The sequence below is a fragment of the Schistocerca piceifrons genome, chromosome 5, assembly GCF_021461385.2.
Source record: "Schistocerca piceifrons isolate TAMUIC-IGC-003096 chromosome 5, iqSchPice1.1, whole genome shotgun sequence".
Taxonomy (NCBI): Eukaryota; Metazoa; Arthropoda; class Insecta; order Orthoptera; family Acrididae; genus Schistocerca; species Schistocerca piceifrons.
The window spans coordinates 271,507,955-271,522,222 of NC_060142.1; the positions used below are offsets into that span (position 1 = coordinate 271,507,955).

The 14,268-nt window shown below is 37.3% G+C and overlaps 1 protein-coding gene across 1 annotated transcript in view; it reads right to left on the reverse strand.

The window, feature by feature from the left end:
- Positions 1–14,268, reverse strand: part of LOC124797892 (peptide chain release factor 1-like, mitochondrial) — a 76,020-nt gene that overhangs the window by 35,169 nt on the left and 26,583 nt on the right. The window lies entirely within an intron of this gene.

Consider the following 14,268-nt stretch of genomic DNA (forward strand, 5'->3'; position numbering starts at 1 on the left):
CCACAATCATGTATGACTACCAGCCAGCTATCCACTAGGATGAATGGCCAACGCCAGACTGTGACCAAGAGCAAAATGGACTGCTCTGTGGCACAACATGCAGCTGAACATAACATGCCCACACCCTCCATCCAACAGTTTCCACCCCGTGTCTTATTACCTCTTCCTATTTTGTGTCCACTCACTCGATTCCACACTGCTCTCTGCCAAAACACCCACCAGTCTTTTTCCCTCTCTGTTCCTCTCCATTTGCACTCCTTCCCCCAACCCCACCCCTCCACCACAGCCTCTCGATGCTGTGCCTGGCAGGCTTGTCCAGTTGCCTTCTAGTTCCTGTATGCTGTGGCCGGAGATAGTGGTCATGTACGAGGGCGGTTCAGAAAGTAACCTCCGATTGGTCACAGTGCGGGTTGCGGGGGGAGTAGCGACGCCATCTGTGCGTTCACGCACTCAACAGGTCAGTCGGCATCAAGCCGTGGTCGAGTGAACGTCGTACCTGCGCTAGTTTAGTTTTTGTGGCAGTTTGAAATGTGTGCTGCAATAGAAAACCCCGCCAAATGTGAAGTGCGTGCTGTCATAAGGTTTTTTACAGCCAAAGGATAATCTGCAGCAGCTATTCATCGTGAGCTTTGTGCCGTGTACGGACCAAGAGTTATGAGTGAAGGAGTTGTCTGTGAATGGGTACGTTTATTTAAAAGTGGACGAGAAAACATTCATGATGAAGAGAGGAGTGGTAGACCATCATTGGTGACTGACGAACTCGTTCAGACAGTTGATGCAAAAGTTCGTGAAAATCGACGTTTCTCAATGTCGGAGTTGTCTACTGGTTTTCCACAGATTTCTAAGACACTCTTGTACGAGATAGTGACAGCAAGATTGGGTTACCGTAAGTTCTGTGCACGATGGGTGCCCAAAATTCTTACCGACCACCACAAAACTCAAAGAATGGCCTCTGCATTAGACTTTCTGTCACGTTATGAGGACGAAGGAGAACCATTGTTAAACAGAATCGTGACCGGTGACGAAACCTGGATTAAGTACATGAACCCTGAGACAAAAGAACAATCAAAGATGTGGGCACATTCAAATTCGCCTACCAAACCAAGAAAAGCCTCGCAAGATTTTTCTGCCAGAAAACTGATGGCAACGGTGTTTTGGGATGCCAAAGGGGTGTTGTTGGTTGAATTCATGGAACGTGGTACGACCATTAATCAAGACGTGTACTGTGAAACAATAAAAAAGTTACGACGGGCTATACAGAACAAACGCCGTGGTATGCTGACTTCCGGTATCGTTTTTTTGCACGATAACACCCGTCCTCACTCTGCTCGCAGAACAACGGCCCTTCATGAGTCCTTCAAGTGGGACATTATCAACCATCCACCTTACAGCCCAGACCTGGCGCCAAGTGATTATCACCTCTTCATGCATTTGAAGAAATGGCTCGGGTCACAGCGGTTTGATGACGACGAAGAGCTCAAAGATGCGGTCACAGGCTGGCTCCAGGCACAAGCGGGTGATTTTTATGCAGAAGGAATTTCAAAGCTTGTGAAGAGATACGATAAGTGCCTCAATCACTATGGAGACTATGTAGAAAAATAGTGCAAAGATGTAGTTGTAAGATGTATATATTAAAATATTTTTATTTAACTTGGTGTATTTTTTTAAATCAACCGGAGGTTACTTTCTGAACGGCCCTCGTATATGTACATAAGTGCTGTGCCTGCTTATGTGTTTTTTCCTTTCTTTTCAGAAAAAGGCTTTGGCCATTGGCTCAGCATGTAACAGTCTCTAAATTTTGGCCGTCTGCAACTCAATCTCTATGGGGTCATTCCATATCAAATCACCCAATAAAAAATAAATTTTACAGCCACCTCCTTAGATTTTCATGAAATTTGGCTCAAATGGTTCTAATACCATCCTGACAACACCTGCAATTTTTTTTTTTGCTGTATCTCTTATAGTTTTTTTTTATAAATTTTTAAAGTTTTTATATTTTGCGTTTTCCGAACCTTCGGAAATGGTAAATTTAATTTGTATTCAAAACTTTAAAATTGCTTATCTTAAAAACTCTTTAGATAACATCATGAATTTTTGCAGCAAGTTTATTTATTATACATATTTGAAGATAAAAATGATACTACTAAAAGATATTATTATTTTCTATAAAAAATATATATGTATTTTTTCTTTTTTTTAACAGATGTTTTGTTTTATAAGAATTGCAATATCTAGAGTCTCAGACCTGATAGAATTCTCAAATTTGTTTTAATTTACTCTTAAACATATAGGCTACTTGATAAAACAAAAATAATGATGGCTTTTTAACATGTTTATTAATTATAGTAGATTACATTAGAATTATGTACAAAGATAGTGTACTTACGACACTTATGTATAACCCAACTGATTGCTTGAAACATTGAATTTTTTGAGTAATTTTGTCTTTTTAATAAACATTAATGCTGATTCAAACTGTTTTTCCACTTCATCCAAGAGCTTTCAGTTCTTCTGATACAGTCTTTTTTGAAGTAATACATTCTTCCAGTGTCGCTTGATTGAGGTGCGTCTACTACACAGACTGTGCTCCAAAGGCACTATGCAAGAATCTTCTCTTTCAGGCCAATAAAATGATGCAGCTGGTCCTGAAGGATGTAGAAATAGAATTTCTGCATCTTCTTCATCATTGAATATTGTTTTTACCAGTCCAAAGTACCAGTTACCATCATAATTTGCAGCCACATAGCTATTTATGGATGGTTCAACACGAACCCAATCAGAAGAAGAATGGAAAGAAAAGACGAAGGAGGGTTTTACACTATCTGTAGTCCTTCTAATTTCCGGGTTGTTTATTGGAAGTGGTTTGAAGTTATGAAAACTTCTTGTTTCAGGAATGGTTCGGGTTGCTCAAAAACGTTTTTCTAGTTTTAACCGTAGCAAATCAGCTTATTTTTTGTCAATAAAGTTAAAATGAATGTTTTCAATATTTTTTTCACAAAACTTGTACACATCGATTGCTGTCATTATTTGTTCTTCAGCTGAAATCTGTAGACTGGCTTTCCTTAAAATTCTTTTAATAGTTCCTCGTAGGCCATCACAAATTGACTTCCCATGAGTGTTGGGCCTTCAAATTAAAGTTTCTCAAGTGTTCAGTGAAATTTTTAAAACTGTTTCTATTTTTGTACTGCCCAGCACAACCATCTGTAAAGTAGTGAACTGAGTCAATGTCAGTATGACGTAATGACAGCCACTTTGTAATTTCTTTTTGTACAAAGTTAACAAAACCAGTGTCATGTTCTTGGTCATCACTAATAAAACAGTGGTTGGAAACAAAAACATTGTTTTCCTCATTTCTTAGAAAAACTCCAACTGGATGTAGAGTACAACCACCTCTATTCCTGTGGTAACTTTGGATCTCATTTTGTATAACAAAGGAATAATTTTCACTGAAATCCATCACAATAATTGCTGTTTTGGGTGGTGGGTCTTCTTTCAATCTTTTAAAGGCTGCTGATTGGGATTTTGCTGTAAACGAGTGCGGGGTGAGCTTTTTCAATGACCTAACCAATAAAGAAATGTAGTCTTCAACACTGATAGACTGTTTGATCATTTCTGCCCTGTCTGTGTTAACCCACTGACTGATTACAATTTCTTCTTCTAAATCATAATACTCACTTAGTTTTTCAGTTAAGTACTCAGTTAGTGCAGTATTTGCAGGACAGCTGTCGCAATGATGTAGCATGCAGTTTTGGTTTTCCGTGTTGCACACAAGCATCTTAATTAGGTCTTTATAAGATTCTTCAATTTTCACAGCATCCATTAATAGTTTAACATTCTGGTGGATACTGCATACACATACAGTGTGTGTGCCTGCAGCACCAGCAAGGATACACCATTTAGGTCTCAAGAAACAAAATTTTGAAAAGCCTACTTCCACCTCAGGATTCTCCCATTTGAAAGAATAATAGAGTTCTCTCAAGTTACACAGAAAGAATAATAGAGTTCTCTCAAGTTACACAAAATGAGTCTTTTTTGCATGTACACATTTTTTTGAACACTTACTTTGTCTTTTGTTCCAGGTAGCACCCTCGAACTTTCATCCTTTTCATAAAAATCTGTTACAAGTCTTACTGTATTTTCAGAAAGAGTTTTATCTTATTTTGGACCAGGAATTTCCAGAATACCCTCTTCAGATTTTAGCTTTCTAGCTTGTCGCACCATGTACTCACTTACATTAAATTCTTTCATCACTTTATTTTGACTCCATGAATCTGGAGCCAAGGTCAGAATCTGGATTTTTCTAGACCTCCCAACAGATGAAATCTTCTCTTTCATAAGAGAAATCATTACATCAAAATCCTTTGCATTCTCAACCACACTTGTATCCTCTTCATCGTCATCAGAACTTGGTGCATCATATTTTAATGCCTTTTTTGCAGTCTTTTCAATACTGCTAACCTTCCTTTTAAAATAAGACCCTTTACTTTGTGCTGACAAGCCATGAAGCTTTATCGCTGTTAAACCTAAATTATCAAGAGCAATGTTTGTTTGTACGAGGAACTCATTTCTGGATTCCAATGATTCTAATTCAACCATGACTTCATCATCTGCCTCACTTTCGTTGACTTCAACTCTTAATTTTTCCTCACAAAAGTTACGGCATGTTGAGCAAAGCTTTTGCCCAGGTTTTATGCTAATATTTTTTGTCAGTAATTGTTTAGAAAGATCCAAGCCTACATTGCTCAACAATTTTTTGATGGGCTTTTTGTGTTTTTTTAGTTGAATGGTTGACTTTGGTTTACTGGGGGAATTCTAGGAAAGTGGGTTCATCTGTAAAAGAGACCACATATACGATGCTAGCATGACTTGTTCTTGAGCACTGCTCGAGTGTTTGGTATTTGTAACAGGTTGGGCAAAAGGAAGACATCAAAGCAATTCAGAGGCAGGCTGCTAGGTTTGTTACTGGTAAGTTCGAACAACATGCAAGTGTTATGGATATGCAACTGGGGACTCAAATGGGAATCCCTGGAGGGAAGGCAACATTCTTTTTGAGGAAAACTATTGGGAAAATTTAGAGAACCAGCATCTGATATTGACTGCAGTACGATTTTGTTGCCTCCAGTATACACTGCGCATACAGGCCACGAAGATAAGGTACAGGAAATCAGGGCTCACATGGAAGCACACAGTCTTTCTCCCTGATTCCACTTACTTTCATCATGAAAATAAACCAATATAAGCAAACACAAACACGATGACTGGTCAAGCAGCCATAGCACTTGTACACTAGCGTCGTTCCAGTCTTGGAAGTAAGTCCAACTTACGTATTATATATCTTATTATCATGTCACTGTGAAAGAACCTCTAAGGAATTCTGATGTTTTAACAGCCATCAATGTTTTTCTTAATCATACTTTAGCTATGTAATTTATTTTTCAAAAATGGTGTACAGTGACAGTCTCTGTAAACCCTACTTGTAATCTGATTGTCTTGCAGTTCACAGGTAGTATGAAAATGGATGACACTCCTTCCTGCAGTACGGAATACTATTAATGGTGAGAAACAAGTTGTTCTTAATGTTTCTCACAAGATCACAGAGAAAAATGAGTTTTGATATTTTTAGAGAAACACTATGTAATAAATATACAGTAGGGTAATTTAGTTATATGCGTGGCGTAAACAACAGCATCGTAGAATGATAATCGTGCTTGCTGGCAGATGGCGGTTTGAAACTCATAGTAGTCTATAACTCTTTTTTTCGTTCATTTTGAACACCTAAATCATTTAAATATGAAATTCATTAAATATATGTTAATTAATTCATAGTTAACCATAATTTTTCACGAAAAATGCATGACTTATAGTTTCTAATTACATATCACATGCAAAATTCTGGTTTTTATTGCAAATATACATTCTTAATTACTGATATTTCGTAGGAGATTGTGGAAATTAAGAAAACATTACACAATTAAATTTTTTGGAGAAAAATGAAAAACCAAATACTCTTTATTTGAATATCCTTTGTTTTGTAGGACAGATGTGGTCTCTCAGGAACCAGAGCGATAAGCGTCATAGAAACATGGAAAACAATAATTTTCATGGCATCGAGCACACTGTACAAATGCTGCATTTTTACAGCTGTCACAATAACATTGCAATCTGTAACCAACAGAATTGATCCGGAGCCAAGTTAAGGGATTTGTCGCAAGAAATAACAAGACATTTAAGCTGCCACTGGAACTAATGCACAAAGCTTTGCGACACATCACTGCCGAACGATAGAGAAATGCAGAACAGCACGCCATAAAAGAGGAGGAGCAAATACAGATTTTTTGGTGGCTTGGGATTCTGTTGATGATTGCCTCATTATCAATATAACAGTACTGAAATGTAGTTTATTCCTTGGAGTACAATATAAAATGCAGGAAAATTACTCTTGTTAAGTCAGGGATTTTGAACACTCTTGTTTTTAATTACAATACAGTGTTAGTTGAGATGGAGAGCATGTTATGTTTTCCATCCCAGCACCAAAGAAGCATGTTGCCTCAATTTTGCCATATATTATTTCCTTATGTTTAAAAATTAAATGACATTCAAAGCTACATTGTTCCTCTGCTCTTATCTTTTTATGTCTTAACTGCAATTGTTCACATCACTGTTGTTAGTTGGATCACTTGCTTGGCCAGTGCTGTCAAATTAAATGCAACAGTAAAGCTGCTGTTCCGTATCATTGCTAAGTCAATGTTCGTGTAACGCACAACATAAAACTTAACCTCATTATTATACTTGACTGCACTCAAGACGGCTTGGCTTCCAGTCCACGTGTTATCCAATGAGGTTCCAGCAAATGCAGAAGACTGCATAGTGTAATGGTTATATTAGTCTTACAATGAATGGAGTATATTTGAGGGTGTTTGATTATTATGTTTTATTTGGGAAGCGTCTTTGAACAGTTCGTCAAGTCTTCAAAACATTGTTTTGTTACACAGTGTTGTAGTTTCATTCAAGACTTACTTTCCTTGTATTATTATTTTTTTCCTCCTCTGTTGTGAGTTTTTGAAAGAGACTACTGCTGTCTGAGGATCCTAAGATCAGTCTCAATGTTGGGTGGGAAGTGGTTTCCTCGTATAAGGTGATCTGCAGAAGTGGATTGTGTTTTGAAATTTCTGCGTGTTTGGCCTCTGTAGACAGAGTGGCATGAGCTACAGGTTAACTTACAGATTGCAGTTTTGGAGAACTTGTCTCTGGAGGTGTTCTTAGTCTTTAGATTATCCTGCGCTGTGTTGTTTGTGTGGAATGATATTTGTAATCTCATTCCTCCAGGATGTTCCCCATCCCATGGGTGTTTTTGTTTCTGTATGCTAGTATGCGCCATGCTGTATTCTTTACAAGGTGTTCCTGGTTCCTCATCTTTCACAAGTGTTTGTGTTTCTCGTTCTCTGTTGTGGCTGGTGATTTGTTCACGGTTCGTTCGTTTTTAACCATAGGATGCATATACAGGGCCTCCGAGGCCCTTACATGTCTTAATTTTTTTTTTTTAAATCTGTAATTTTTTGTTTGATTTCAAACTGCTTTCCAGTACTATTTCACTAACACTGCGACATTCCTCCTACCAAGTCTGAACGAGATACCTTTTTAAGTTTACCAATATACCGTGAATGCATAAGCAGGGCTTCAGAAGCCCTCACACATTTATAAATGTTCTTTAGCCTATATTGTCTTCAACATTTGTTTGGGAGCAGTTATTAATTCAACAATAACTGTAGTGGTATTTCCAGCAACAGGAGTGGCAACAGCAGCAGTAGCTGTAGTAGTAATAGTATAACTAAAAAATAATGCGCACTACTTTCACATACTGGCAATGTCGGTGTATTATTGATCTTTTTGCTATCAAATGTTTTATTATTGCATAGTATTGTTATCCTGTGCTGCTCTTGTCAGCCTCATTGTTACTGTAGTTTGTTTGTTGCTGCAAGGCCCATATTGTTACGAGTATGACTCGTTTAGTGCTGCACAAGCTGCTGTTCGAGAGACACGCCTTTTGCTATGGCTTCGCCACGCAAAGCAAGAGAGTCAGTACGTGCAAATGCAGCTAATTTTGAAAGTGTTGTGGCTCAGTGGTTTGAAGAAGATGATTCTTGCGAGGAAGGAAATATTTTTGAAGATGAAAGTAGTGTAGAATCAGCCAATGAACCTGCAGATGTGAATATTGAGGCAGATGACAGTCCTTCCAATAATATTACTTCATCAGAGTCTGAAAATGAAGAGCCATCACAAAAAAGTATAGAAGACCACACATACATTAGTCGGAATGGAACAATTTGGAAATTAGATCCTCCTGCAACTTTTCATATGCCTGTCCATAATATCGTAAAGAAGGCACCTGGTCCAGCCCATGGTCTGAAAACCTGTAAACCTAAGGATGCCTGGGACCATTTCATCTCCAAGGAAATACTAGAGGAAATCATCAACTGCACAAATATTGAAGGCAGAAGAGTGGCTGCTTTACATGGTAAAATGTGGAAAAACGTTTCACTTGCTGAAATGGAGGGTTTTCTTGCTCTTTTACTGCTTTCTGGTGTTGGGAAGAGTTGGGATGTCCCTATTAGAGAATTATTCTGGGATAAAAAGGCAAATCCTACATATAAGGCCACCATGTCAGTAAATAGAATCGAAGATATAAGGAGAATGATTAAATTTTATGACAGGCGTACCCGTGAAGCTCGATCTGCAGATGACAAACTTGCAGCTGTTCGCTGTGTATGGGAACTATTGCTTGACAAGTGTAGAAATAGAATGATTCCCAATAATTCGATCACAGCTGACGCACAGCTAGTCCCATTCCGTGGAACATGCAGCTTCACCCAGTATATGCCCTCTAAACCAGCCAAGTATGGCATAAAAATGTTTTGGTTATGTGATGCTATATCTGCATATGCTTTCGACGGAATTGTTTACACGGGAAGGAAGCCCCATGAACCTAATCAGAAAAATCTTGGATTGAATATGGTGAAATATCTTGCTAAAAGCATTGAAGGATCATCAAAAAATATTACTGTTGACAACTTCTTTAGTAGTGTGCAGCTGGCAGAAGAGATGATTCAGAAGCAAATTACAGTGGTGGGAACAATCAAACAAAATAAACCAGAAATTCCTAATGAGATGAAACCATCTGCCTCAAGAGCGATTCATTCCTCTTTGTTTGCATTTCGAGGTGACATGGTGAGTTATGTTCCCAAAAAGAAAAAGTCTGCATCACGACAGAAACATTGGTGAAACTCATGCCAAAAAGAAACCAGATATAATAAAGTTCTATAACTCTACGAAGGGTGGAGTAGATCAAATGGACCAGAAAATTCGTTATTACACTTGCAAGAGACAAACAAGAACATGGCCATTTGCATTATGGATGAATATCATGGACGTCGCAGCAATGAAGAGTGAAATTTTATTTTCCACCCAACGTCTAACATACCATAGTGGAAGAAGTGATAAAAGGCATTTGTTCCTAAGAGATTTAGCAGAGAAAATTGTAAGACCACTAATGGAACTTCGTATTTAGATCCCTATCTACCAAAGAAAATCATTGATGCCATGCAAAGATGTGGTGTTCAAAAGATGTCATATTGCCGAACCAACTACCTGTTTCAGGAAAAAGAACAACATGCAATTATTGTCCATATAATAAACACAGGAAAAGTGCTATGACATGCATTAAGCATATTACCAACATTTGTAAGGAACATAGTGGCACTCTTTGTGCTTCTTGTTTGTCACATATTGAAAACTAAGGAAAATGCAATTTTGTGTGAACAATGAATAATAACTTGTTGTCAAAATATTGCCTATATACGTTATATTGTGAATAATGAATATGTTTTAATTGAAGAAACTGGTTGAAATAAATGTTATAAAATGTAAACCGCAACTTATAAGTGAATTAATAAAATTATTGGTATATGTTGTATGTAAATGGATGTAAGTAATAAAAATTCACTCTTACAGTTTTTAAAAAAAATTAATAAAATGTTAATCAGGCCCACCAGATCCTGTTACTGTATCTTAGGAATCTTTCAATATGACAATAAATTTGACAGAAATAAATTTAACTCCAAAGAATGATTATATGAAAAGAGGAAAATTTTAAATTAGGGCAGGGCCTTGGAGGCCCTGCATATGCATTCATGTTTGTTTTCAGCACTATGCATCCTAGGGTTAATTTCCTTTTTTATTCTGTTGTTCATTTTATTTATTATTTGTGTGTTGTGCCCATTCTAACTGGTTATCTGGTGCATTGTGTTTAGTTTATGTGGTTAGTCAAGTTTGTCCAGTGGAGCTCTGTTGAGCCTGTGTAACGTGTGTCTGAAACCTGACAGTTGTTGGGTGTAATTGGTGCAGTCGTGGATGGTTGTACTCATGGCGGCAGGTTTTCTAATTACTCTAAAATTGTGTGTGTAGTTGATTCTGTAGATAGCGATGTCTAAAAGTTAAGTTTCGCATCTGCTTGTCTCAACAATGAATTTAATGACACCTCGTGGAAATTGGGTTTTCTGCTGGATATCAGTGTCTTCCAAACACGATATTTTGACGTCATTGCTTGACGTCTTCATCAGGTGTTCCCCCAGTCTCAGGGAACACCTGATGAAGACGTCAAGTAATGACGTCGAAATATCGTGTTTGGAAGACGCTGATATCCGGCAGAAAACCCGATTTCCACGAGATGTCATCAAATCAATGAATTTAATGTTTGGATGGACTGTGTTTATATCACTGTGTATTGGTTTTTGGGGTGTCTGTTTCATCTTTCTAGCAAATGATGTCATCCACGTAGTGGTACCAGTATAAAGTCTTGTATTTTTTTGTATGTATAATTTTGCTGAATATTTTGTTTTCAATGAGATTCAGAAACAAGTAGACCACTAACTAGTGAGTCCACTTTGTAGGCCATCTTTTTGTAGAGAAAACTCCTTAATAAAAGCAAAGTAGCTCTCTTCTGTTATAATCTTTAGGATCGCTTCAGTTTCATCTGTGTGTGCACTTGTTGTATTTCCTTGTTTCTGCAGTTGTTCTTTAATAATGATGATTGTTTCTCCTACCGGCACATTTGTGTACATGGATGTGATGTCAAATGATATTAGATTTGCTGCTGATGGTGTATTTACGTCTTTTATCTTTTCTTTCAGTTTGATGCTGTTTTGTATGTTGTTATTGTTTGTGAAAGTGTACAATTCCTGTAGTATCGTACATGTGTGTCTACCTCGGTGGTAAGATGGTGTATTTTTGAAGTTAATTACTGGTCTAATTGGACAGTTATGCATATGTATTTTGGTAAGCTGTTCAGGTTGGGTGCTTTGGGTTTCTTGTGTGTCATACAATTGGTTCGAGTTTTCGTGATGGTAGTTTTGAAGATTTTTAGAAGTTTGTAGATGTTTCTTTGGTAAACTGTGCAGGTTGGGTGCTTTGGGTTTCTTTTGTGTCATCTAATTGGCTCGAGCTCCTGTGATGGTAATTTTGAGGGTTTTTAGAAGCTCATGGTATCTCATGGTGGGATCACTGATTAACTTAATGATGTTGTTCTCTTCTACAAATTCTTCTATTTTTTTTTAATGTATTCTGCCTCATTCATAAGGACTAGGGTATTCTCATTGTCTGCCTGGAGGATGACTGTATTATGTTCTTGTAGTATTTTTTGTTTAGTTTTCTTGATGTGTTTTGTTCTGTTGTTTTAGTTTTTGAGATGACATGGGTCTTATTCTCCTTTTACCGCTTCAGCTACCAGTTCCCTTGTCAACTTGGCATTGAATTTTGGGTTGTTCAATTTTTCTTCTTGTTTTCTTGTGTATTCTGTTTCTGTGATCAGGTTTTCCATTATTTTGTATGAAATTTTTGTGTTTATGCTGTGTTTGGGCCCATTTTCAAGTAATTCTCTTTTTTGCTTTGTTCATTCCGTACCAGTTAAATGGACAAGTCTGTCATGGAACTTGAGTTGGGCACCCAATCTATCTTCTTTATTCATTGGTGTGGTGGATTTTATGAGGTGTTTCAGTTTTCTGTTTTGTGTTTCTTTCTTCCTTTCCATTAATGTTTCTGTATACGACTTGATTCCTTGTGTGATATCATCGAAATGGGCTGATGCTTTTATGCGATTAGGCAATTCAAAGTGTGTTTTATATTACTTAACACAGAGCTGCTGTTTTCTGGTTTAATGCACAGGAAATGAATTTATTCTTCTAACCAAAAAATTTCTGATTTTGTTTTGGCTACTTGTTCTGCAGGTGACCTGCTGTTTATATTGACTTTTACAAAACCAGGAATATATTATTATTCACAAAGATTTAAAAAAAAATTGATTTTGAGGATAGCTCTGTGCAACTATACTGTTCTATGTTTGAAACTGTTGTAAAGCTTCATGGGAAATGCTTGGCATGGCTTTAATAGAATCATCTTGCTTAGATTAGAAGCTTCTCTTGACGTTTTGTCATGGTTTTGTATTTGCAATTTAAAATTTCTCTTTTTTTACCAGCCTTATGCAAAACACTATTTATTGGTTTTTATTCACTCAGGCATGTTTTGACACCTACATGTCATCTTCTGTGAGTCAAATTAATTTCTGTAAAGCACAATACAAAGTTTATAATTGTTTATCTACTGTAGGCCTAAACACCATAACATTTGCATTTTGTTTGTTTTGTTTTGACTGCTTACCTGAAAATTACATAGCTTGTGAAAATACATTTTTACAGATTAGTTTTTGTGCCCTTTTTTTGTGATTTTGGATGTCATCTGCAAAGTAGTCATGAAAAAATACACAACAGGATGGAAAATATAAGTACAGTAACATACAAAATTAATACAAAGTACTTCAAAAAGCACAAGTAGCTGAAAGCAAAGCAGAAATTGTTTGTTTAACTATCTGTTAAAAAAACAGCAGCTCAATGTTTAGTTATATAAAACGAACCTTGAATTAGTTACTCTCATAAAAACATCAGACCATTTCAGTTATATCATACAAGGAATCAAGTTATACACAGAAAAACTAGTGGGGGGGGGGGGGGGGGGGGGGAAGAAACCAACAACAGAATCACCTCATGAAATTCACCCCACCAGGGAACAAAGACAACAGAATGGGTGTCCAACAAAACAACGCACTACAGAAAAATCAAGAACACTTCCGCAGACACATTCTCTGCAGCTGGATTCTAAGTTAACCTGTAATTCATTCACACACACACACACACACACACACACACACACACACACACACACACACACAATCTACATAGGCCAAACACGCAGAAATTTCACAACGAGATATTCTAAAGACCTTAAAAAGTGACAGTACAGAGTCCACTTTTGCAGATCATGTCATACTAGAAAACCACCACCCAAACAACATTGAGATTGATCTTAAGACCCTAAGAGAAAGCTACAGTCTCTATCAAAAACTCACAACAGAGCAGAACTATCATTTACAAAAAGCAGTGACACATGAAAAGTAAGTCTTGAATGAAACTACAACGCTGTTTGAACACTTGAAATTTCCCACATAGAATATAATAATCGAACACCCTTAAATATCCAAAAACATCTGTTTTCTCCACCCCCCCCCCCCCCGCCCTCTCCCTCTCATTGGGCACCCCCCCCCCCAACACGCATGCGCACCCGCACGCGCACGCGCGCACACACACACACACACACACACACACACACACACACACACACACACACACACACACACATATATTCTCTGCCAGCAGACACACCACACCAGTCCTCATTAAACAGTCAAAATCAGTACCACACTGAACATAAGGCAATTGATGAACAAGTGAGCAGCAACAACAACATTGCACCTCTCAATGAGCATGTCAACTCAAATCACCCTCTACAGAAAATATATGTGAAGTGAAGGTGAAAGTGACGTTATATATGAAAAAAATGGTGCTAAAACAGTGTACTCAACAGCAGCAGAAAGAGATATTCACTAGAGATACCCAACAGGACAGAAAATGTTAAGTACAGTAACATACACAACCACTACCCATGAAAAAGTACTTTAAAAAAGAAAAAATTCTTCATGACTACTTTGTAGATGACATGCTGTAGGAACAAACAAAGGGGGCACAAAAAATTATCTGTAAACATGTATTTTCACTAGCAATGTAATATTTAGGTGACAATTGAAATAAACCAAACAAAATGCTTATGTTTTAATTTTTATGCTAAAATAGAATTACCAAACATTATTGTAGGCAAGATTGTGTT